At 48.1% G+C, this 23362-nt stretch overlaps 3 long non-coding RNA genes across 3 annotated transcripts; all 3 read left to right on the top strand.

The window, feature by feature from the left end:
• The first annotated feature begins 4205 nt into the window (after positions 1–4205).
• Positions 4206–12897, top strand: LOC119717742 (uncharacterized). Its single transcript, XR_011809970.1, has 3 exons — positions 4206–4265; positions 4657–4750; positions 12604–12897. It is a non-coding gene; the product is annotated as an uncharacterized lncRNA (long non-coding RNA).
• On the top strand, positions 9126–11376 carry LOC140002710 (uncharacterized). The gene is made up of 3 exons (XR_011809969.1): positions 9126–9377; positions 9912–9966; positions 11274–11376. It is a non-coding gene; the product is annotated as an uncharacterized lncRNA (long non-coding RNA).
• Positions 12898–14669: 1772 nt separating the features above from the next.
• Positions 14670–19291, top strand: LOC140002709 (uncharacterized). Its single transcript, XR_011809968.1, has 7 exons — positions 14670–14881; positions 15328–15388; positions 15549–15599; positions 15730–15813; positions 16372–16425; positions 16527–18062; positions 18284–19291. It is a non-coding gene; the product is annotated as an uncharacterized lncRNA (long non-coding RNA).
• Positions 19292–23362: the final 4071 nt, after the last annotated feature.

The following is a 23362-nucleotide window of genomic DNA, read 5'->3' as shown; positions in this document are numbered from 1 at the left end:
AAAAAAAATCAGTTACTTTCTTGGTCAGTTTGTCCTTTTAATATTCAAAGCTGCAGCAAAAGCATGGGGATTTTTGTTTCTAGAAACACCCTAGCTCTCCTGTCTGCGCTCTGCATGCTGTTGAGCTAAGCCATATAAATGAATAAAGAAACCACAGCTACTGCTCCTTTCTGATTTTTTTTTTTTTTTGTGCTTTCCCCCTTGCACTTTCCCAGGTGATTAGCTTCAGGTTCCAGGTGGGACCTAGTGGTAACTGAGTTGCAGGTATTCCATGACAGAGCTCGTTCTGCCTGGGCTGCTTTTTGGGGTAAGCGCTTTGTTTTTCCTTCAGTCGGTTGCAGGGTTCTTTAGGTGGGTCAGAGTCTATGGACTGATGCGTTTTCCAGTAGAAACCGGTACGCATATCTTTTTGAGTTGGTAACTGGTAGGATCTGTCACTGTAAAGCAATCTAGTAGTAGGTGCCTGTATTGCACGCAGCTCTTCCTCAGGTGAGTAGTTATTATGGCAGTTTTACGGATGGTATGGTGATGTTACTTTGTGTGTTTGCTTTGTGGTTCTGGGTCCCTTCTGATTTTTGCAGAATTACGGGGCTTTTTGTGATTCTTTGCCTGTATGTCAAATCTTATCAAAGTTACAACCTTGCTGTTAAAGTGATGGAGCAGGGTTTAGTTGAAATGTATGATGGAAGCTCCCTGTGTGAGCATGTGTCTGAAAATGGCAGCAGTGGGCACGAAAGGGGTATTCTGTTTCAAGTTTAGGGACAGTTTGTTATATTTCTGGAGCTTTTGCCTGTGTGTTTTCTGTCTGTCGAGTCTTTAGACCATAAAGCCTTCTAGGCTTTATGTCCTTGAATTTACGTATTAGAAGTAGGTTTATGAGGGGTTGCCAGGTACGTTGTTTTTGGGAAACCGTGGGGTATGGTTCCTTGAGTGCATAAGTGCAGTAGTGCCAGGAGAGTGAGCAGGGCCACCTTCTTCATCTCTGCAGAATAAGTCTGTTCGGGCACACTTCTCAGGTAAACGTAGTGAGCAGATGAGGTAAAGGAGCTGGGAACAGAGAGGTATTGCACAGTAGCATGTTGCATCAGTAGTAGTCAGCGTTGCGGAGGAGGTGGGTGTCAGGGCTGGCGTGCTAGTGAATGCTGGTTCTCTGTTTTTGCAAGTGATGATGAACCTGTTTGACGTAATTCCATTTCAAAAAGTTCCAGTTACTGGCCTGGTTGTGTTGTTTTTTCAATATTAAAAGCTGCAGCAAAAGCATGGGGATTGCTGCTTCTAGAAACACTCCAGTTCTCTTGTCTGCTCTCTGCATGTTTTTCAAGTAAAGCAGACCTTAAAAAAAAAAACAAAAAAAAAAACCCACAAACAAAGAAAATAATAAAAAACAGCTGCTGCTGCTTTCTTTCTACTTCCTTGTGCTTTGCCCCTCCCCTTTTCCTGGTGATTGGGTTTGGGTGCTGGGCGGGGCCAAATGGTATATGAGCCCCAGGCATGGTATTAGAGAGCTCCTTCTGCCTGGGCTGCTCCTTGGGGTAAGTGCTTTGTTTTTCCTTCAGTCAGTTGCAGGGTTCTCTAGGCAGGCTGGAGTTTATAGATTTCTAGAATTTTTAAGTGCTTGGAATTCACTCAATAGAGGGATGTTTAATAGAGGTTTCTGGCTCACTGTTTTTTTGGGATGGTGGGATACTCTTCTGTTTTTGAGCTATATTTTAGTCTCTAGATGTATAAACCCACTTGTGTAATTCTCCAGAGGACTAAAACCAGCTTGATTGCATGGTACCTGTGGCTTCACAGCGTAGATGCAGCATTACCAAGAGACTGAGCAGGGTTGTATCAGAGTCACCTTTTTTATCTTTAAAGGGTAAGTCTGTGATTACCCCTGCCGGGGCTGCTGTGTGTGCATGTCTTTTTGGCATTTGCGGAGCTCGTTTTTTTTTTTTTTTTTGTGTGTGTATGTTCTAAATTTTTGTTTTTTTTTGAGGGGTGAATAGTGTGTGTGCTGAGTGTGGTTGGCAGGAGAATGTGGGGAGCTGCTCAGGACTGGAAGGTTTGGTTTCTAGGAGTGTGCGGCATCCTTCCTGTGTGATGCGACTGATTGTTCGGCGGGAATGTTCCAGCTGGTGTGTGTTGGGCAATGTACCTTGTGTAGTGTGTGTTGTGTGGCCCGGGCAGTGTTTGCTGTGCTGCTGTGAGCAAAGAATCTGAGTTAAAGCTGGTGAGCAGCTGAAGTACCAGAGCTGGGAAGAGAGAGGTCTTGCAGCAGGTACGCTGTGGCTGTGAGGTGCCTCAGAGTGTGCTTTTCTCCTGTCTTTGCAGTTACTTTGTGCAGTTGTTGAAAGGGAAGGGAAATCCTCATGTCATGAAGCACTGAGGGAAGGTGAGTGTTGTCAGTCTGGTCATCCCTTATCGGAAGCGAAGGGAAGGTTGTTTGGTGTTTGGTTGTTTTGGCGTATGATGTTTTCTGCTCCTAGATCTTTCTTTCTACGTAATAAATAAATAAATAAATGTTTGAGCTATTTGCAGTTAAGAAAGTTCCAGTTAATTGCTGGGTCATATTGTCCATTTAATATTCAAAGTTGCAGCAAAAGCATGGGGATTGTTCCTTCTAGAAACACCCTAGTTCTCTTGTCTGCAGGCTGCATGCTGTTGAGCTAAAGCAGATTTCAAAAAAAAACAAACAACAATAAACACACACAAACAACAATAAAATTCTACCAATGGGTGATGTGTTGTGAACGCAATGATCATTTAATCCCTTTGTTTTCCAAGGTGGAGTGGATGATACTGGCTGTACTGTTGGAGCTTGGATTTGGAGAGGAAGAGGTGAGCAGAACCGTATGTTGCATCAGCAGTAGTCAGCATTGTGGAGAAGGTGGGCATCATGGCCGGCATGCTAGTGAATGCTGGTACTCTTTTTTTGCAGCTGATGATGAGCCTTCAATTGACTAAGATGACAATCAGTGCCTGTGCATTTCTTGAGGCGGAGGGACTTTACCATGCAGCAACCTGAGAGCTAAGTTGGGGGGCACCTGGTATTTGCATATCTGGGGTGGCTAATGGGAGCTGGGAGGCAGAGCAGCATGGAGCCAGCTGGCTGAATAGACTTGGTGCCACTGTGAGGGTGGTTGAGGCTGGGTCACGTTCAGGCTGCTTGTGACTGGGTCAGCAGGCTAATAGAAGAGGCAGGATTATTTTGTAGGGTGAGTGCGTGTGCCAGGCAGGACAGTTTCCTTCTGTTCGTCTGTCCTGTAGTGTTGCTTCTGCATTGTCTGTTCTGTGCTTCTCGGGTCTTGATATCCTCCTAACTTTTTACACCGGACTGACCAGACAGGCGACTTGGTAGCTGTGCTGAAGGGCCTCAATGCTTGTTTTGTCCCCATGGCTCTGATCCGAGCACTTCTTGTCTTGCAGTTGCTGCTTGAAGTGCAGATCTGTTTCAGGTCTTACGATCTCAAACCGAATATGATGCACGTCTGTTTCCATACTCCCTCTTGCAGAAGTCATCTGGGCCACATCAGGAGCTCTTGCTTGGGAATTGATTTCCTAAGTGTCGCCTTGGGGGGTTTTTACTCCCCATCCTTCTGGTCTCTTGTCTTGAAGGCAGGCTTTTTAGGCCTCCATCATCCCAGTTCTGGCAGTTGCTTCCAGTCGCGTGTTGTGACATTTGAGTCTCTCCTTGGGTCTGGTGCAGAGCACCTGTATCTGACTTGCTGTTGCTGTAGGGCTTTCTTTTTGGGGGTCACTTTTTCTTGCGCCTAGTGTTGCGTGTTTTGTTTGTAGTGTTTGTGGCATGCCTGTGTGTGTATGTGTTTGGTCTGCAGCTGTCCTGCCTGGCAGTTAGTGATTAATGTGGCAGTGCATGGGTGTACTAATACATTGATGGGACTGTGTTGGCGAAGACATCCGGTCTGCCTCTGGGCGCGTACTGAAGGGCAGCTGGCACAGTCATCTCTGGTGGTTGACAGATGTGGATTTGGGAGAGTATATCTGCTTGTGAGCAGCTGTTTGCATAGTGCTTGAACGGTGTGCTTGAGGAGGTCTGTCGAATCTTGAAAGCTTACGGATATGGGGTTCTGCTTTTTTTTTTTTTTTTTTTTTATTTCTTTTCTGTCCCCAGTAGAGTGTAAACCCTAGGAGGAACCTGTCACAGGAAAGAGCTCCTTCTGGAACTGTTCAGCACTTGGTAGGCAACTTTTGTTTAATTTGTTTAAGGTAAAACACAGTGTACGACACGGGACTTGACGACCAGAGCTGCTTTTGGCAAGGTGAGCGATGAACAGATGTGGCAGGTACTTTAGGGGTGCAGTTGTCACTGCAGTTACTGAACTACACAAAGTACAGTAAAAAGCCTGTTTATATTTCAGGGGTGTTGTAGCTGGCCTAAGAGAGTAGATGGAAGTATCTGCCTCGAGGGCAGGTGAGGAGGCCGAGGTAAGGGAGCAGCTGAGAGTAACTGTCCCAGCTGTGCTGTGGCTTTGGATGCTGCTTCAGCCTGTGCTTTTCTTTTTGTTTCACAGGTGTGTCGCACAGGCCGAGTGGGGCCAAGCTGCGCTCTGAAGAGCAGCACGAGAAGGGCGGCCTGGTTGTGAGCTGGATTGGAGCAGAACAGCCAAGTAGCACGAGGTGAGTGCGAAGGGTATCCATCTTGCTTTGCAGGTGCCGTGGCAGGCTCTCCACAGAAGCGGTTGAGGATTTGAGAAGAGGTTGCAGATGATCAAGGAGCGACACGTGCAGGGATGGCTTGAAAAGGGTATGGCTGCTTTCTCTTCTGTTTATCAGGTGTCCCAGGCAATGTGGGCTGTGGTGTTAGTCTTTAGAATCGGAACAAAGCAGGTGCTGAAATGCTGTGTCTGTTTTTTTTTGTGTTGGGGTTGCACCTTGGTGAGTGTAGGGATGGGTTTTAAGTGGGTGCAGCGGAGGGCCTGGCCCCAGTGTCCTGTAGTGTGTTTTGACCCATCAGCATAGCCTTTTGGTTCTCAGGTAGCCTACTGAAGTAAGTGATTTTTCCTGCGAGTGGAATGGATTTTTTTTTTTTTGGCGTGTAATCAGTTCTGCTCCTAGATTTTTCTTTTAATGTAAATAAAAGATCGAGCTAATTCCAGATGGAAAAAAAAATCAGTTACTTTCTTGGTCAGTTTGTCCTTTTAATATTCAAAGCTGCAGCAAAAGCATGGGGATTTTTGTTTCTAGAAACACCCTAGCTCTCCTGTCTGCGCTCTGCATGCTGTTGAGCTAAGCCATATAAATGAATAAAGAAACCACAGCTACTGCTCCTTTCTGATTTTTTTTTTTTTTTGTGCTTTCCCCCTTGCACTTTCCCAGGTGATTAGCTTCAGGTTCCAGGTGGGACCTAGTGGTAACTGAGTTGCAGGTATTCCATGACAGAGCTCGTTCTGCCTGGGCTGCTTTTTGGGGTAAGCGCTTTGTTTTTCCTTCAGTCGGTTGCAGGGTTCTTTAGGTGGGTCAGAGTCTATGGACTGATGCGTTTTCCAGTAGAAACCGGTACGCATATCTTTTTGAGTTGGTAACTGGTAGGATCTGTCACTGTAAAGCAATCTAGTAGTAGGTGCCTGTATTGCACGCAGCTCTTCCTCAGGTGAGTAGTTATTATGGCAGTTTTACGGATGGTATGGTGATGTTACTTTGTGTGTTTGCTTTGTGGTTCTGGGTCCCTTCTGATTTTTGCAGAATTACGGGGCTTTTTGTGATTCTTTGCCTGTATGTCAAATCTTATCAAAGTCAAAACCTTGCTGTTAAAGAGATGGAGCAGGGTTTAGTTGAAATGTATGATGGAAGCTCCCTGTGTGAGCATGTGTCTGAAAATGGCAGCAGTGGGCACGTAAGGGGTAGTCTGTTTCAAGTTTAGGGACAGTTTGTTATATTTCTGGAGCTTTTGCCTGTGTGTTTTCTGTCTGTCGAGTCTTTAGACCATAAAGCCTTCTAGGCTTTATGTCCTTGAATTGACATATTAGAAGTATTTTTATTAGGGGTTTCCAGGTAGTTGTTTTTGGGAAACCGTGGGGTGTGGTTCCTTGAGTGCATAAGTGCAGTAGTGCCAAGAGAGTGAGCAGGGCCACCTTCTTCTTCTCTGCAGAATAAGTCCGCCCGGGCCCGTTTCAGCGCGGCGGCGCCCGGGCCCATTTCGGCGCGGCGCTGCCCGGGCCCATTTCTCATGTGGAGTTACTGAGCAGGTGAGGTAAAGGAGCTGGGAAGAGAGAGGTATTGCACAACTGTATGTTGCATCAGTAGTAGTGAGCGTTGTCCAAGAGGTAGGTATCAGGGCTGGCATGGTAGTTAATGCTGGTTCTCTGTTTTTGCAAGAGGTGATGAACATGTTTGACATAATTCCATTTGAAAAAGTTCCATTTATTTGAATGGTTGTGCTGTCCTTCCAATATTAAAAGCTGCAGGAAAAGCATGGGGATTGTTGCTTCTAGAAACACCCCAGTTCTCTTGTCTGCTCTCTGCATGTTGTTTAGGTACAATTGATTTAAAAAAAAGTACAGGAGACACACACAACAAACAAACATACAACTAGAAAAAACAACAAAAAAAACACAGTTGGCTGACTGGTTGTGAACGCAATGATCGTTTAATCCCTTTGTTTTCCCAGGTGGAGTGGATGATACTGGCTGCACTGTTGGAGCTTGGAGTCGGAGAGGAACACGTGAGCACAATTGTATGTTGCATCAGCAGTAGTCAGCATTGTGGAGAAGGTGAGCAATGGGGCTGGCGTCCTAGTGAATGCTGTTACTCTGTTTTTGCAGCTGATGATGAGCCTTCAGTTGACTAAGATGACAATCAGTGCCTGTGCATTTCTTGAGGCGGAGGGACTTTACCATGCAGCAACCTGAGAGCTAAGTTGGGGGGCACCTGGTATTTGCATATCTGGGGTGGCTAATGGGAGCTGGGAGGCAGAGCAGCATGGAGCCAGCTGGCTGAATAGACTTGGTGCCACTGTGAGGGTGGTTGAGGCTGGGTCACGTTCAGGCTGCTTGTGACTGGGTCACCAGGCTAATAGAAGAGGCAGGATTATTTTGTAGGGTGAGTGCGTGTGACAGGCAGGACAGTTTCCTTCTGTTTGTCTGTCCTGTAGCGTTGCTTCTGCAACGTCTGTTCTGTGCTTCTCGGGTCTTGATATCCTCCTAACTTTTTACACCGGACTGACCAGACAGGCGACTTGGTAGCTGTGCTGAAGGGCCTCAATGCTTGTTTTGTCCCCATGGCTCTGATCCGAGCACTTCTTGTCTTGCAGTTGCTGCTTGAAGTGCAGATCTGTTTCAGGTCTTACGATCTCAAACCGAATACGATGCACGTCTGTTTCCATTCTCACTCTTGCAGAAGTCATCTGGGTCGCATCAGGAGCCTTTGCTTGGGAATTGATTTCCTAAGTGTCGCCTTGGGGGGTTTTCACTCCCCATCCTTCTGGTCTCTTGTACTGAAGGCAGGCTTTTTAGGCCTCCGTCATCCCAGTTCTGGCAGTTGCTTCTAGTCACGTGTCGTGACATTTGAGTCTCTCCTTGGGTCTGGTGCAGAGCACCTGTTCTGACGTGCTGTTGCCGTAGGGCTTTCCTCTGGGGGTCACTTTTTCTTGTGCCTTGTGTTGTGTGTTTTGTTTGTAGTGTTTGTGGCGTGCCTGTGCGTGTACGTGTTTGGTGTGGAGCTGTCCTGCCTGGCAGTTAGTGATGACAGGTAACGTGGCAGTGCATGGGTGTACTAATACATTGTCTGGACTGTTTTGGCAAAGACATCCGGTCTGCCTCTGGGCACGTACTGAAGGGCAGCTGGCACAGTCATCTCTGGTGGTTGACAGATGGGGATTTGGGAGAGTATATCTGCTTGTGAGCAGCTGTTTGCATAGTGCTTGAACGGTGTGCTTGAGGAGGTCTGTCGAATCTTGAAAGCTTACAGATATGGGGTTTTGAAATTTTAATTTTTATTTCTATTCTGTCCCCAGTAGAGTGTAAACCTTTGGAGGAACCTGTCACGGAAAGAGCTCCTTCTGGAACTGTTCAGCACTCGGTAGGCAGCTCGGCGACTGGCTTGGTCTACTTCTGAGGTGCTGAGGCAAGGGGGCTGCTGTTTTGAAACGATAGTATTGTAAATGGGGTCCCTTTTGTGTTGTTGAGGGATGTTGTTGAGGGCCTGGCCCCAGTGTCCTGTAGTGTGTTTTGACCCATCAGGATAGCCTTTTGGTTCTGATAGCCTACTGAAGTAAGTGATTTTTTCCTGTGAGTGGAACGGAATTGATTTTGTTGGTGTACAATCTGTTCTGCTCCTAGGTCTTTCTTTCTGTGTAAATAAAAGTTTGAGCTAATTTGAGCTGAAAAAGCTTCATTTACTTGCGTGGTTGTATTGTCCTTTCAGTATTCAAAGCTGCAGCTGAAGCATGGGGATTATTGCTTCTAGAAACACCCCAGTTCTCCTGTCTGCACTCTGCATGCTGTTGAGCTAAGCCTTATAAATAAGTAAATAAACCACAGCTGCTGCTCTTCCTCTTTCTACTTTCTTGTGCTTTGCCCCTCCCCTTTCCCAGGTGATTGGGTTTGGGTGCTGGGTGGGACCAAAAGGTATATGAGCCCCAAGTATGCCATGAGAGAGCTCCTTCTGCCTGGGCTGCTCTTTGGGGCAGTGCTTTGTTTTTCCTTCAGTCAGTTGCAGGGTTCTCTAGGCAGGCTGGAGTCTATGGGTTTCTGGAATTCTAAGTGCTTGGAATTCACTTAATAGAGGGATATTTAGTAGAGGTTGCTAGCTCACTGTTTTTTGGGATGGTGGGATATGCTTCTGTTTTGGATCTGTATTTTAATCTCCAGATGAATCAACCCACTTGTGTAACTCTCCAGAGAACTAAAACCAGCTTGATTACATGCTAGAAGAGGCTTGACCGTGTTGGTGCAGTATTACCAGGAGACTGAGCAGGGTCACCTCTTTCATCTGCAAAGGGTATGTCTGTCATTACCCCTGCCGGGGCTGCTATGCATTCATGGCCTTTTGGCATTTTTGTACTTGAGAGTTTTTTTTGTTTGTCTGGCTCTGGTGTCTGTGTTTGAGTCCTCTGCTAGGAGCTGCACTGTTTGCGTATCCATCGTGGTTGTGACCTTCTCTCTTTGTTTCTTGTAGCTCAGGGCATAGGCACGGAAACTTGAACGAAGCATGAGGGTGAGTGGACAGCAGTGGGGGCCCCGAGTTGGTCGGTGGACTGTGTTATTCTGCTTCACCTGTTGGGCCGGCTTTGCAAGTGCCTTGGGACAGCAGAGTACGTCTCCTGCCACGTTTCTGACATGTGCCAGACGTCAGCGGTTCCAGTTCCTGAAATGCTGGAGATGCTCGGAGCACAAGAGGAGCTGGGAGCATGATGCATCTCCTGGGGATGTTAGGTGAGTGAAGCGGTGGTACTGGGTTCGGCCACGTGGCTCTGGGGCTTCTTGGCTGTTGCAGTAGGGGACGAAAGGAGTGGGTATAGACTGTTTTGTGGATTGTCACGTTTCTGTTCTTCTTGGACTAAGTCCTGTTACCTTGGCTCAACACAGTGAATGGAAGCGCTAGGCCTGGATCGGGAAGGTGAGTGGAGAAAATTTGGAAAACGGGTATTTTTTTTGCTGTAGTAGTCTCTTGGTGCATCTCTGGGTGACTCCTCTTTTGCAGGGACGAAGAAGGTCCTGGGAACATCCTAGCTGGCCTCTGTGGTGCATGTTGATAGTGGATTCTGAGCCCTGAGAATTAAGTCCAGGGGGAAATACTGTGTGTTGTGGAGTGGTTGGCAGAGGGAGGTGGGGAGTTGTTTAAAGGGTGTCTATCTGATTTCAGTAGCAGAGCAGGTCAGTTGACTACTGTTTTGTTTCTGAGGAGGTTGTTTCACTGGAAGAAATTTGGCTAGTGTGCTGGCGCCTGATGGCACTTCATTTCTGCAGGTGAAGAGGAGCCTTGTGCCTGAAGCAATGTCCTGGCTGGCCTTTGTGTTCCTTGGTGAGGATGGAACCTGCCTCCCAGCATTCCCAAGCTAATTTGGGGGGGTCGGGGGGGGGGGGGCAAATGCTATGTTTGAGTTGGGGTTGTGAATGCACCCATAGGGCGAGGGTCTGTGCTTTTAAGTCATTGCTTTGGATGGGGCCTTTCAGGATTGATCAGGTCAGGCAGAGAGATTATGTGTGGGGAGTTCAGTCACGTACAATGTGAGCGCGTGCCAGGCAGGGCAGTCCCAGCTTGTCATCTGTGTTGTCTGTGCTGTACTGTGCTGTTGCTCTTGGTGCCCGGCAGGCCTCGGGAAGCCATCCCAAAGGTATTGAACACTTGACCTCCTCAGAATAATACTGATGTTGAACTGGGAGCTGAACAAGGCTTGTGTTGCAGTGGGAGCTTAAGGGGATCACTTCTACTATGCGATTAATAGTTTTTTGTATCAAACATTTCCTGATATGATCATCATATGTTACGTGCTCTTCAGGTCTTGATATTCTCATTGCCTTCTTCCACTGGACAGACAAGACGTGCAACTTTGTAGCCACACCAAAGGCCCTAAATGCTTGTTTCGTCATCATAGGGCTGATGCAAGCACTTCTTGTCTTGCAGTCGCTGCTTGAAGTGCAGATCTGTTTCAGGTCTTGTGCATCATACTCGGTTTGAGATAGCGTCTGTTTCCATCCTCACTCTTGCAGAAGTCATCTGGGCCGCATCAGGAGGTCTTGCTTGGGAATTGAATTCCTAAGTGTCTTCTTAAGGGGTTTTCAGTCCCCATCCTTCTGGTCTCTTGTCTTGAAGGCAGGCTTTTTAGGCCTCCATCATCCCAGTTCTGGCAGTTGCTTCCAGTCACGTGTTGTGACATTTGAGTCTCTCCTTGGGTCTGGTGCAGAGCACCTGTTCTGACTTGCTGTTGCCGTAGGGCTTTCCTCTGGGGGTCGCTTTCTCTTGCGCCTAGTGTTGTGTGTTTTCCTAGTGTTGTGTGTTTTGTTTGTAGTGTTTGTGGCGTGCCTGTGCGTGTACGTGTTTGGTCTGGAGCTGTCCTGCCTGGCAGTTAGTGATAATAGCTAACGTGGTAGTCTATGGGTGTACTAATACATTGTCCAGACGGTTTTGGCGTAGACATCTGCCTCTGGGCGCGTACTGAAGGGCAGCTGGCACAGTCATCTCTGGAGGTTGGCAGATGTGGATTTGGCAGAGTTGAGCTGCTTGCGAGCAGCTGTTTGCATAGTGCTTGAATGGTGTACTGTTGGATCTTGAAAGCTTACAGATATGGGGTTTTTAAATTTTTATTTTTATATCTTTCCTGTCCGCAGTAGAGTGTATACCGTAGTAGGAACTGCCCACAGGAAAGAGCTCCTTCTGGAACTGTACTCGGTAGGCAGCTCGGTGACTGGCTTGATCTACTTCTGAGGTGCTGAGGCAAGGGGGCTGCTGTTTTGAAACGATAGTATCGTAAATGGGGTCCCTTTTGTGTTGTTGAGGGATGGGTGCTAATGGTGGCAGGTGAATGATTGATTCTCTTGTGACTGTTTTCATTTGTTTAAGGTGAAACACGGTGTACGACACAGGACTTGACCGGAGCTGCTTTTGGCAAGGTGAGTGATGAACAGATGTAGAAGGTAATTTAGGGGTGCAGTTGTCACTGCAGTTACTGAACTACACAAAGTACAGTAAAAATCCTGTTTATATTTCAGGGGTGTTGTAGCTGGCCTAAGAGAGCAGATGGAAGCATCTGCCTCAAGGGCAGGTGAGGGGGCCGAGGTAAGGGAGCAGCTGAGAGTAACTGTTCCACTGTGCTGTGGCTTTGGATGCTGCTTCAGCCTATGCTTTTCTTTTTGTTTCACATTTGTCTCACACAGGCTGAGTGGGGCCAAGCTGCACTCTGAAGAGCAGCACGAGAAGGGCGGGCTGGTTGTGAGCTGGATTGGAGCAGAACGGCCAAGTAGCACGAGGTGAGTGCGAAGGGTATCCATCTTGCTTTGCAGGTGCCGTGGCAGGCTCTCCACAGAAGCGGTTGAGGATTTGAGAAGAGGTTGCAGATGATGAAGGAGCGACACGTGCAGGGATGGCTTGAAAAGGGTATGGCTGCTTTCTCTTCTGTTTATCAGGTGTCCCAGGCAATGTGGGCTGTGGTGTTAGTCTTTAGAATCGGAACAAAGCAGGTGCTGAAATGCTGTGTCTGTTTTTTTTTGTGTTGGGGTTGCACCTTGGTGAGTGTAGGGATGGGTTTTAAGTGGGTGCAGCGGGGGGCCTGAACCCCAGTGTCCTGTAGTGTGTTTTGACCCATCAGCATAGCCTTTTGGTTCTCAGGTAGCCTACTGAAGTAAGTGATTTTTCCTGCGAGTGGAATGGAATTGAATTCTTCTTTGGCGCATAATCTGTTCTGCTCCTAGAGTTTTCTTCCTGCGTAAATACAAGTCTGAGCTAAATCCGGCTGAAAAATCTTCATTTACTTGCGTGGTAGTATTGTCCTTTCAGTATTCAAAGCTGCAGCAAAAGCATGGGGATTTTTGTTTCTAGAAACACCCCAGTTCTCCTGTCTGCACTCTGCATGCTGTTGAGCTAAGCCTTGTAAATAAGTAAATAAACCACAGTTGCTGCTCCTTCTCTTTTTTTTTGTGCTTTCCCCCTGCACTTTCCCAGGTGATTGGCTTCAGGTTCCAGGTGGGACCTAGTGGTAACTGAGTTGCAGGTATTCCATGACAGAGCTCATTCTGCCTGGGCTGCACTTTAGGGTAAGTGCTTCGTTTTTCCTTCAGTCTTTTGGAGGGTTCTTTAGGTGGGTCAGATTCTATGGACTGATGCATTTTGAAGTAGAAACCGGTACTCCTGTCTTTTTGAGGTGAAAACTGGTAGGATCTGTCATAGTAAAGGAATCTAGTAGTAGGTGCCTGTATTGCACACAGCTCTTCTTCAGGTGAGTAGTTGTTATAGCAGTTTTACGGATAATATGGTGATGTTACTTTGTGTGTTTGCTTTGTGGTTCTGGGTCCCTTCTGATTTTTGCAGAATTACGGTGCTTTCTGTGAGCCTTTGCATCTATGTCAAATCTTATCAAAGTCATAACCTAGCTGTCAAAGTGATGCAGCAGGGTTTAGGAGAAATGTGTGATGGAGGCTCCCTGTGTGAGCGTGTATCTGAAAATGGCAGCAGTGGGCACGTAAGGGGTAGTCTGTTTCAGGTTTAGGGACAGTTTGTTATATTTCTGGAGCTTTTGCCTGTGGGTTTTCTGTCTGTCTAGTGTTTAGACCTTGCAGCCTTTTAGTCTTGATGTCCTTGAATTGACATATTAGAAGTATGTTTATTAGGTGTTTCCAGGTAGTTGTTTTTGGGAAACAGTGGGGTAATGTCTCTTGACCGCATAAGTGCAGTAGTGCCAAGAGAGTGAGCAGGCTCACCTTCTTCTTCTCTGCAGAATAAGTCCGCCCGGGCCCATTTCGGCGCGGCGCCGCCCGGGCCCATTTCGGCGCGGCGCCGCCCGGGCCCATTTCGGCGCGGCGCCGCCCGGGCCCATTTCGGCGCGGCGCCGCCCGGGCCCATTTCGGCGCGGCGCCGCCCGGGCCCATTTCGGCGCGGCGCCGCCCGGGCCCATTTCGGCGCGGCGCCGCCCGGGCCCATTTCGGCGCGGCGCCGCCCGGGCCCATTTCGGCGCGGCGCCGCCCGGGCCCATTTCGGCGCGGCGCCGCCCGGGCCCATTTCGGCGCGGCGCCGCCCGGGCCCATTTCGGCGCGGCGCCGCCCGGGCCCATTTCGGCGCGGCGCCGCCCGGGCCCATTTCGGCGCGGCGCCGCCCGGGCCCATTTCGGCGCGGCGCCGCCCGGGCCCATTTCGGCGCGGCGCCGCCCGGGCCCATTTCGGCGCGGCGCCGCCCGGGCCCATTTCGGCGCGGCGCCGCCCGGGCCCATTTCGGCGCGGCGCCGCCCGGGCCCATTTCGGCGCGGCGCCGCCCGGGCCCATTTCGGCGCGGCGCCGCCCGGGCCCATTTCGGCGCGGCGCCGCCCGGGCCCATTTCGGCGCGGCGCCGCCCGGGCCCATTTCGGCGCGGCGCCGCCCGGGCCCATTTCGGCGCGGCGCCGCCCGGGCCCATTTGTCACATGGAGCTACTGAGCAGCTGAAGTAAAGGAGTTTTGAACAGAGAGGTATTGCACAACTGTATGTTGCATCAGTAGTAGTGAGCGTTGTCCAAGAGGTGGGTGTCAGGGCTGGCATGCTAGTGAATGCTGGTTCTCTGTTTTTGCAAGTGATGATGAACCTGTTTGACGTAATTCCATTTCAAAAAGTTCCAATTTACTGGCCTGGTCGTGTTGTCCTTTCAATGTTAAAAACCCCAGCAAAAGCATGGGGATTGTTGCTTCTAGAAACACCCCAGGTCTCTTGTCTGCTCTCTGCATATTGTTCAAGTAAATCAGGTTTAAAAAAAAAATAATAAAGAAAACAAAAACCAGCTGCTGCTGCTCCTGCTTTCTTTCTACTTCTTTGTGCTTTGCCCCTCCCCTTTTCCAGGTGATTGCGTTTGGGTGCTGGGTGGGGCCAAATGGTATATGAGCCCCAGGTATGGCATTAGAGAGCTCATTCTGCCTGGGCTGCTCTTTGGGGGCAGTGCTTTGGTTTTCCTTCATTCAGTTGCAGGGTTCTCTAGACAGACTGGAGTTTATAGATTACTAGAATTTTTAAGTGCTTGAAATTCACTTAATAGAGGGATATTTAGTAGAAGTTGCTGGCTCACTGTTTTTTGGGATGGTGGGATGCTCTTCTGTTTTTGAGCTAAATTTATTCTCTAGATGCATAGACCTACTTCTGTAATTTTCCAGAGGACTACAACCAGCTTCATTTCATGCTACATGTGGCTTGGCAGGGTAGATGCAGCATTACCAAGAGACTGAGCAGGGTTGTATCAGAGTCACCTCTTTCATCTGCAAAGGGTAAGTTTGATTACCCCTGCCGGGGCTGCTGTGTGTGCGTGTCTTTTTGGCATTTGTGGAGCTCAGTTGTTTTTTGTGTGTGTATGTTTTAACTTTCTGTTTTTCTGAGCAGTGAATAGTGTGTTTGCTGAGTGTGGTTGGCAGGAGGAGGTGGGGAGCTGCTCAGGACTGGTAGGTTTGGTTTCTCGGAGAGTGCGCAGCAGCCTTCCTGTGTGATGCGACTGATTGTTGGGTGGGAATGTTCCAGCTTGTGTGTCTTAGGCAATGTAGCCTGTGTAGTGTGTGTTGTGTGGCCTGGGCAGATTTTGCTGTGGTGCTGTGAGTGAAGAATCTGAGTTAGATCTGGTGAGCAGCTGAAGTACCGGAGCTGGGAAGAGAGAGGTATTGCAGCAGGTACGCTGTGGCTGTGAGGTGCCTCAGAGTGTGCTTTTCCCTTGTCTCTGCAGGTGCTTTGTGCAGTCGTGGACAGGGAAGGGGTATCCTCCTGTGATGGAGCTCTGAGGGAAGGTGAGTGTTGCCAGCCTGGTCATGCCTTATCCGAAGCGAAGTGAAGACGCTCAGGTGTTTCCCTCAGAGGGTCCGAGGTGAGTCTGTTTGGGATAGAGGAGCAGCGTGGCAGGTGGGTGCTTGCAAGCACAGTGGTCATTGTATCCTTTTGTGTTCCCAGGTGGTGTGGATGATGGTGGCCGCTCCTTTCAAGCTTGGACCTAATTTGCAGGTATAGAGGCAAGTGGAGTGCTGTTTTGAAAGGATAAAAGTAAAGATTGGGTCACTTATGTTGTTGAGGGATGGGTGCTACTGCTGGCAGCTGAATGTTTATCTTCTGCATGTGTCTTTCCTTTGTTCAGGTTGAAATGCAGCGTGCAGTGCGCAGTGCAGGACATCTCGACCCGAGCTGCTTCTGCAGTGACTCTGATGCGTGATGAGCAGAGGTAGCTGTTATATTTGGGGTGTGGTTGTTACTGCAGTTATTTTCCTACATTCAATAGAGTAAAATTCCAGTTTGCTTTTTAGAAGTGCTGTAAGTGGCTAAAGAGAACAGATGGAAGCATCTGCTATGTGGGGCAGGCAATCGGCTGAGGTACAGGAGGGGATGAGAGTATGTGATTTTTTTCTGGGGATGGAGTGGAATTGATTTTGTTGGTGTATAATCTGTTCTGCTCCTGGATTTTTCTTTCTAAGTTAAAAAAAAAAAAAAAAAAAAAAAAATTTGAGCTAATTCCAGTTAAGAAAGTTTCAGTTACTTGCTGGGTTGTATTGTCCTTTTAATATTCAAAGCTTCAGTGAAAGCATGGGGAATGTTGCTTTTAGAAACACCTCAGGTCTCATCTGCACTCTGCATTCTGTTGAGCTAAAGCAGTTCCCCCCCCAAAAAAAAACAAACAGGCAAACAAAAAAAACAAACACACACACAAATGAACAACAAAATAAAACACCATTGGTTGACTTGTTGTGAATGCAACGAACATTTAATCCCTTTGTTTTCCCAGGTGGTGTGGATGATACTGGTTGCACTGTTGGAGCTTGGATTCGGAGAGGAAGAGGTGAGCAGAACCGTATGTTGCATCAGCAGTAGTCAGCATTGTGGAGAAGGTGGGCATCATGGCTGGCGTGCTAGTGAATGCTGGTACTCTGTTTTTTGCAGCTGATGATGAGCCTGGCAATTGACTAAGATGACAATGGGTGACTGTGCATTTCTTGAGGCGGAGGGACTTTACCATGCAGCAACCTGAGAGCTAAGTTGGGGGGCACCTGGTATTTGCATATCTGGAGTGGCTAATGGGAGCTGGGAGGCAGAGCAGCATGGAGCCAGCTGGCTGAATAGACTTGGTGCCACTGTGAGGGTGGTTGAGGCTGGGTCACGTTCAGGCTGCTTGTGACTGGGTCAGCAGGCTAATAGAAGAGGCAGGATTATTTTGTAGGGTGAGTGCGTGTGCCAGGCAGGACAGTTTCCTTCTGTTCATCTGTCCTGTTTGCTACTGCAACGTCTGTTCTGTGCTTCTCGGGTCTTGATATCCTCCTGGCTTTTGACACCGGACTGACCAGGCAGGCGACTTGGTAGCTGTGCTGAAGAGCCTCAATGCTTGTTTTGTCATCATGACTCTGATCCGAGCACTTCTTGTCTTGCAGTCACTGCTTGAAGTGCAGATCTGTTTCAGGTCTTGTGCATCATACTCGGTTTGAGATCGCGTCTGTTTCCATCCTCACTCTTGCAGAAGTCATCTGGGCCGCATCAGGAGCTCTTGCTTGGGAATTGAATTCCTAAGTGTCGCCTTGGGGGGTTTTCACTCCCCATCCTTCTGGTCTCTTGTCTTGAAGGCAGGCCTTTTAGGCCTCCATCATCCCAGTTCTGGCAGTTGCTTCCAGTCGCGTGTCGTGACATTTGAGTCTCTCCTGGGGTCTGGTGCAGAGCACCTGTTCTGACTTGCTGTTGCCGTAGGGTTTTCCTCTCGGGGTCACTTTTTCTTGTGCCTTGTGTTGTGTGTTTTGTTTGTAGTGTTTGCGGCGTGCCTATGTGTGTATGTGTTTGGTGTGGAGCTGTCCTGCCTGGCAGTTAGTGATTAATGTGGCAGTGCATGGGTGTACTAATACATTGTACTGTGTTGGCGAAGACATCTGGTCTGCCTCTGGGCACTTGCTGAAGGGCAGCTGGCACAATCATGTCTGGTGGTTGGCAGATGTGGATTTGGGAGAGTATATCTGCTTGTGAGCAGCTGTTTGCATAGTGCTTGAACGGTGTGCTTGAGGAGGTCTGTTGAATCTTGAATGCTTACAGATACGGGGTTTTGAAACTTTTATTTTTATTTCTATTCTGTCCCCAGTAGAGTATAAACCTTTGGAGGAACCTGTCACAGGAAAGAGCTCCTCCTGGAACTGTTCAGCACTTGTTAGGCAGCTCAGTGACTGGCTTGATCTACTTCTGAGGTGCTGAGGCAAGGGGGCTGCTGTTTTGAAACGATAGTATTGTAAATGGGGTCCCTTTTGTTGTGGAGGGCTGGGTGCTAATTCTGGAAGCTGAGCGATGAACAGATGTAGCAGGTACTTTAGGGGTGCAGCTGTCACTGTATTTACTTAACTACACAAAGTACAGTAAAAATCCTGTTTATGTTTCAGGGGTGTTGTAGCTGGCCTAAGGGAGTAGATGGAAGCATCTTCCTCGAGGGCAGGTGTGGGGGCCGAGGTAAGGGAGCAGCTGAGAGTAACTGTCCCAGCTGTGCTGTGGCTTTGGATGCTGCTTCAGCCTATGCTTTTTTGTTTGACATTTGTCTCACACAGGCTCAGAGGGGCCAAGCTGCACTCTGAAGAGCAGCACGAGAAGGGCGGGCTGGTTGTGAGCTGGATTGGAGCAGAAGTGCCAAGTAGCACGAGGTGAGTGCGAAGGGTATCCATCTTGCTTTGCAGGTGCTGTGGCAGGCTCTCCACAGAAGCGGTTGAGGATTTGAGAAGAGGTTGCAGATGATCAAGGAGCGACACATGCAGGGATGGCTTGAAAAGGGTATGGCTGCTTTCTCTTCTGTTTATCAGGTGTCCCAGGCAACGTGGGCTGTGATGTTAGTTCTTGAGAATTGGAACAAAGCAGGTGCTGATGGACGTCTTCTTTGGTAGGCAAAGAGGTGCCCGAAGCCCTGTCTTGTGTAGCCTGAGCACTCCTCGCTGTGTATGAAGCATGCTTTCCAGCAGTTCCCAAAACTTTGTTGAAGCTGAAATGCTGTTTCTGTGTTTGGGTTGGGGTTGTACCTTGGTGAGTGTAGGGATGGGTTTTAATTCAGTGCAGTGGAGGGCCTGGCCCCTGTGTCCTATAGTGTGTTTTGACCCATCCGCATAGCCTTTTGGTTCTCAGGTAGCTTACTGAAGTAAGTGATTTTTCCTGCGAGTGGAATGGAATTGATTTTTTTTTTTTGGCATGTATTCAGTTCTGCTCCTCGATTTTTCTTTTTACGTAAATAAAAGATAATAAGAAAAACAAAAGGTACGTTGTTTTGGGGAAACCGTGGGGTAGGGTTCCTTGACCACATAAGTGCAGTAGTGCCTAGAGAGTGAGCAGGGTCACCTTCTTCTCTGCAGAATAAGGCCGCCCGGCCCCATTTCGGCGCGGCGCCGCCCGGGCCCATTTGTTATGTGGAGCTACTGAGCAGCTGAGGCAAAGGAGCTGGGAACAGAGAGGTATTGCACAACTGTATGTTGCATCAGTAGTAGTGAGCGTTGTCCAAGAGGTGGGTGTCAGGGCTGGCATGCTAGTGAATGCTGGTTCTCTGTTTTTGCAAGTGATGATGAACCTGTTTGACTTAATTCCATTTGAAAAAGTTCCAGTTACTCGAATGGTCGTGTTGTCCTTTCAATATTCAAAGCTGCAGCAAAAGCATGGGGATTGTTGCTTCTAGAAACACCCCAGTTCTCTTGTCTGCTCTCTGCATGTTGTTTAGCTAAAACATTAAAAAAAAAAAAAAAAAAAAACAGGAAACACACACACACACACAAAAAAAAACAATAAAAAAAAAAACAACACCATTGGCTGACTTGCTGTGAAGGCAATGATCATTTAATCCCTTTGTTTTCCCAGCTGGTGTGGATGATACTGGCTGCACTGTTGGAGCTTGGAGTCGGAGAGGAACACGTGAGCACAATTGTATGTTGCATCAGCAGTAGTCAGCATTGTGGAGAAGGTGAGCAATGGGGCTGGCGTCCTAGTGAATGCTGTTACTCTGTTTTTGCAGCTGATGATGAGCCTTCAGTTGACTAAGATGACAATCAGTGCCTGTGCATTTCTTGAGGCGGAGGGACTTTACCATGCAGCAACCTGAGAGCTAAGTTGGGGGGCACCTGGTATTTGCATACCTGGGGTGGCTAATGGGAGCTGGGAGCCAGAGCAGCATGGAGCCAGCTGGCTGAATAGACTTGGTGCCACTGTGAGGGTGGTTGAGGCTGGGTCACGTTCAGGCTGCTTGTGGCTGGGTCACCAGGCTAATAGAAGAGGCAGGATTATTTTGTAGGGTGAGTGCGTGTGACAGGCAGGACAGTTTCCTTCTGTTTGTCTGTCCTGTAGCGTTGCTTCTGCAACGTCTGTTCTGTGCTTCTCGGGTCTTGATATCCTCCTAACTTTTTACACCGGACTGACCAGACAGGCGACTTGGTAGCTGTGCTGAAGGGCCTCAATGCCTGTTTCGTCATCATGACTCTGATCAAGCAGCGACTGCAAGACAAGAAGTGCTCGAAAGTGCAGATCTGTTTCAGGTCTTGTGCATCATATTCGGTTTGAGATCGCGTCTGTTTCCATCCTCACTCTTGCAGAAGTCATCTGGGCCGCATCAGGAGCTCTTGCTTGGGAATTGAATTCCTGAGAGTTGTCTTAGGTGGTTTTCTCTCCCCATCCTTCTGGTCTCTTGTCTTGAAGGCAGGCTTTTTAGGCCTCCATCATCCCAGTTCTGGCAGTTGCTTCCAGTCGCGTGTTGTGACATTTGAGTCTCTCCTAGGGTCTGGTGCAGAGCACCTGTTCTGACTTGCTGTTGCCGTAGGGCTTTCCTCTGGGGGTCGCTTTCTCTTGCGCCTAGTGTTGTGTGTTTTCCTAGTGTTGTGTGTTTTGTTTGTAGTGTTTGTGGCGTGCCTGTGTGTGTGTACGTGTTTGGTCTGGAGCTGTCCTGCCTGGCAGTTAGTGATAACAGTTAACGTGGCAGTGCATGGGTGTACTAATACATTGTCGGGACTGTTTTGGTAAAGATATCCAGTCTGCCTCTGGGCACTTGCTGAAGGGCATCTGGCACAGTATATCTGTTTGCGAGCAACTTCTCGTTTACCTCTATTTATTTAAAAAATTGTAAAATTTAATTGCAATCCAGTTTGGGACCCAGTCATGTATGACACCAGGGGGCTTGTCCGGGAGGGCTTTGCTTCCTGAATTCTTATTTGATCTAGGAGATGTGCCCCAGCATTTGGTGGCTGCTGTTCGAGTCTGGTCGGGACTAATGGCACCTCGAACCTGAATAAAGGTAAGCTAAGGTTTTGATTTTTTTTTCCAGCTCCCTTGTTGGCTGCAGCAGTATATTTTGCCCGTAATTCTGCGTGTGAAGATCTGAATGAAGACAACGGAGTCGTAAGTGTTTAAAACGTATAGTGTTCTGTTGGATGGGTTTTGGTTGCCTGTGTGTGTAAGAGTGTGACTGAGACGTAATTTAGTTCCGAAGCGATTGTGGAGGTCTTCTTTACCACGGTTCCAATCTCCCGCGAGGGACTTGGCCGGTGAAGGACCAAAGGGATTCCCAAAGGATTTGTGGGTGGGTGATAGATCTTAAATCCTCTTTAAGACACTCTTATTAAGGTAACCAAGTGCTGTGGGAATTGCCACAGTAACATTCCTAGATGGGTGAGACAAAAGCGAAGACCAGGGACCAGAAGAAAGAGAGCAAATTACCAGACATACCACCAGAAAGTCCATTAGGAATAACGGTTAGAAACTGGAACGAGAGAGGCCCCAGAAATGTAAAAAGTAAATAAAAAATGGTCCAGTGTTGTGTGATAGAATGGCCGAAGGAGCCTTTAAGACCGCATGTCTTTCGGCCCGTTTTTGGATCCTTTGAAGGCTGTATTTGTCAGGCCTTAAATACACATGTTAATTCGAAGGAACCTTTTTGCCGGGAAGAAAGTGATTATGCAGGATTATGGATCAGGATGACTTCATGTCCTTTTACGGCCTTAATATTTACACTAAAAGCAGGTAAGAAATTTTGAAGAAGAAGAAGAACAGGAAAAATAAAAAGATAATAAACGGGAGCCGTTGGATAACCTACCATCTCCATATTCTAACAATCCACCTCCGGTGGTGTACTGGGTCTGGCTGGAATGTTAACTTTCCCAGCAGCAGCCCATACAGTGCCGTACTCTGTACTTGTAGCTGGAACAGCAATGTTATCACACCAGTGTTGTGTCTACTGCTGAGCAGCAGTGGCGCAGTATTGGGCCTTTCTCTAACCCTCCTAGGGGATGGGCAAAAACCGAGGAGAGAAACATCACTAGGGCAGCTGACCTAAACCAATCAAAGGGATATTCCATACCATGTGATGTCACACTCAGCAATAAAAGGTGGAAACAGGAAGAAGAGGGGAGGGGTGGGCTCTCGTTGAGAAGACGTTGGTCCTCCTCTCGAACACCGGCTGCGTGTGTTGAGGCCCTGCTTCAAGGACGTGGTCAATCATCGCTCATTTGTGGGAAGTAGAGAGCAATTTATTTCCTCTGCAATTCCATATAGCTTTCATTTATTTTGTTTGTTTGTTTTCCTCCCTTCTTCTTATTTTCCCTTTTCCCCTCCCTTTTCCCCTTTCCCTTTTTATTTCCCCTTAATTATAATAATTAAATAAAGACTACCATGAACTAAACAATTTAACTATTTCCCTTTAATTAAATTATCCTTATCTCAACCCGTGAGTTGTTCTTTGCTTTACTTCTCCCCCTCCTCACCTAAAGGATGCATTCATGAGAAGTAGGACTGCCGTATCTGAGAGAGCTCCTCTATATCCTTTAAGGGAGGTAACTGGTGTATAACTGGGTTGGAGTTTTAACAGGGTTTTAAGTGTTTCAGGGTTAGCGTGTTAGGGTTTTAGAGTTTTTTGTGGGATGGAGTGTTGCTATGTTTTTTAGGGTTAGGGTCCTAGGGTTTTATTTTTGGTCAGTTATTTAGGATTAGTGTGTTAAGATCCTTTTTTTTTTTTCAGGTTAGGTTCTCCAGGGTTAGAGTTTTGAGCGTCCTAATTTTTTGGGTTACGATGTTGAGCGTCCTAATGTTTTGTGTTAGGGCTTTGTGTTTTGAGCATCTTAATTTTGGGGTTACAGCTTTAAGCATCCTAATTTTGTTGTTTAGGGCTTTGAGAATCCTAATGTTTTGGGTTTGGGTTTTGAGCGTCCTAAGTGTTTGGGTTAGGGCTTTTAGGCATAGGACTTCAGGGGTTTAGTATGGTAAACAGTTTGGATTAGGCCTGTAGGGGTTTCAAAGTTTTTTAGTGTTAGGGCTTGAGGCTTTTTTGAAAGGGTGGTAAGTGTTTGCTGGTGAGTGCTGGTAAATGTATTTCTCAAACGCTCGGCCTGTGATGGGTCAAGCCAGCTGTCTGAGGAATGCTGGTAGGCGTAGTTTTCCGGCACCGGGCTTCTGGGAGGCCATGTTTGGTGCCCAGAGCATACAGGGAGATGTAGTTCTTGGGAACTAGGGTTAGTGGTTAGGGTTAGAGTTTGGGGGTTGGGGTTAGATCGGGGTTGGGGTCGTTAGGGTTAGATCCGCCATTAGATCCGTTGGGCGTTAGGTTTTTTTTTGGGGGGGTTGGGGGGGTTGGGGATGGGGGGTTAGGGTTAGGGCATTAGGGGGGTTAGGGTTAGGGTGTTGGTGGTTTGGGGGTTGGATTTGGGGAATTGGGGGGTTGGGGTTAGGGTTAGGGGGTTGGGGAGTTAGGGAGTTGGGGGGTTAGAGGGTTGGGGGGTTAGAGGGTTGGGGGGTTGGGG

Source organism: Anas platyrhynchos, chromosome 5 (assembly GCF_047663525.1).
Source record: "Anas platyrhynchos isolate ZD024472 breed Pekin duck chromosome 5, IASCAAS_PekinDuck_T2T, whole genome shotgun sequence".
Classification (NCBI taxonomy): Eukaryota; Metazoa; Chordata; class Aves; order Anseriformes; family Anatidae; genus Anas; species Anas platyrhynchos.
This window is presented reverse-complemented; position numbering and strand designations above follow the sequence as displayed.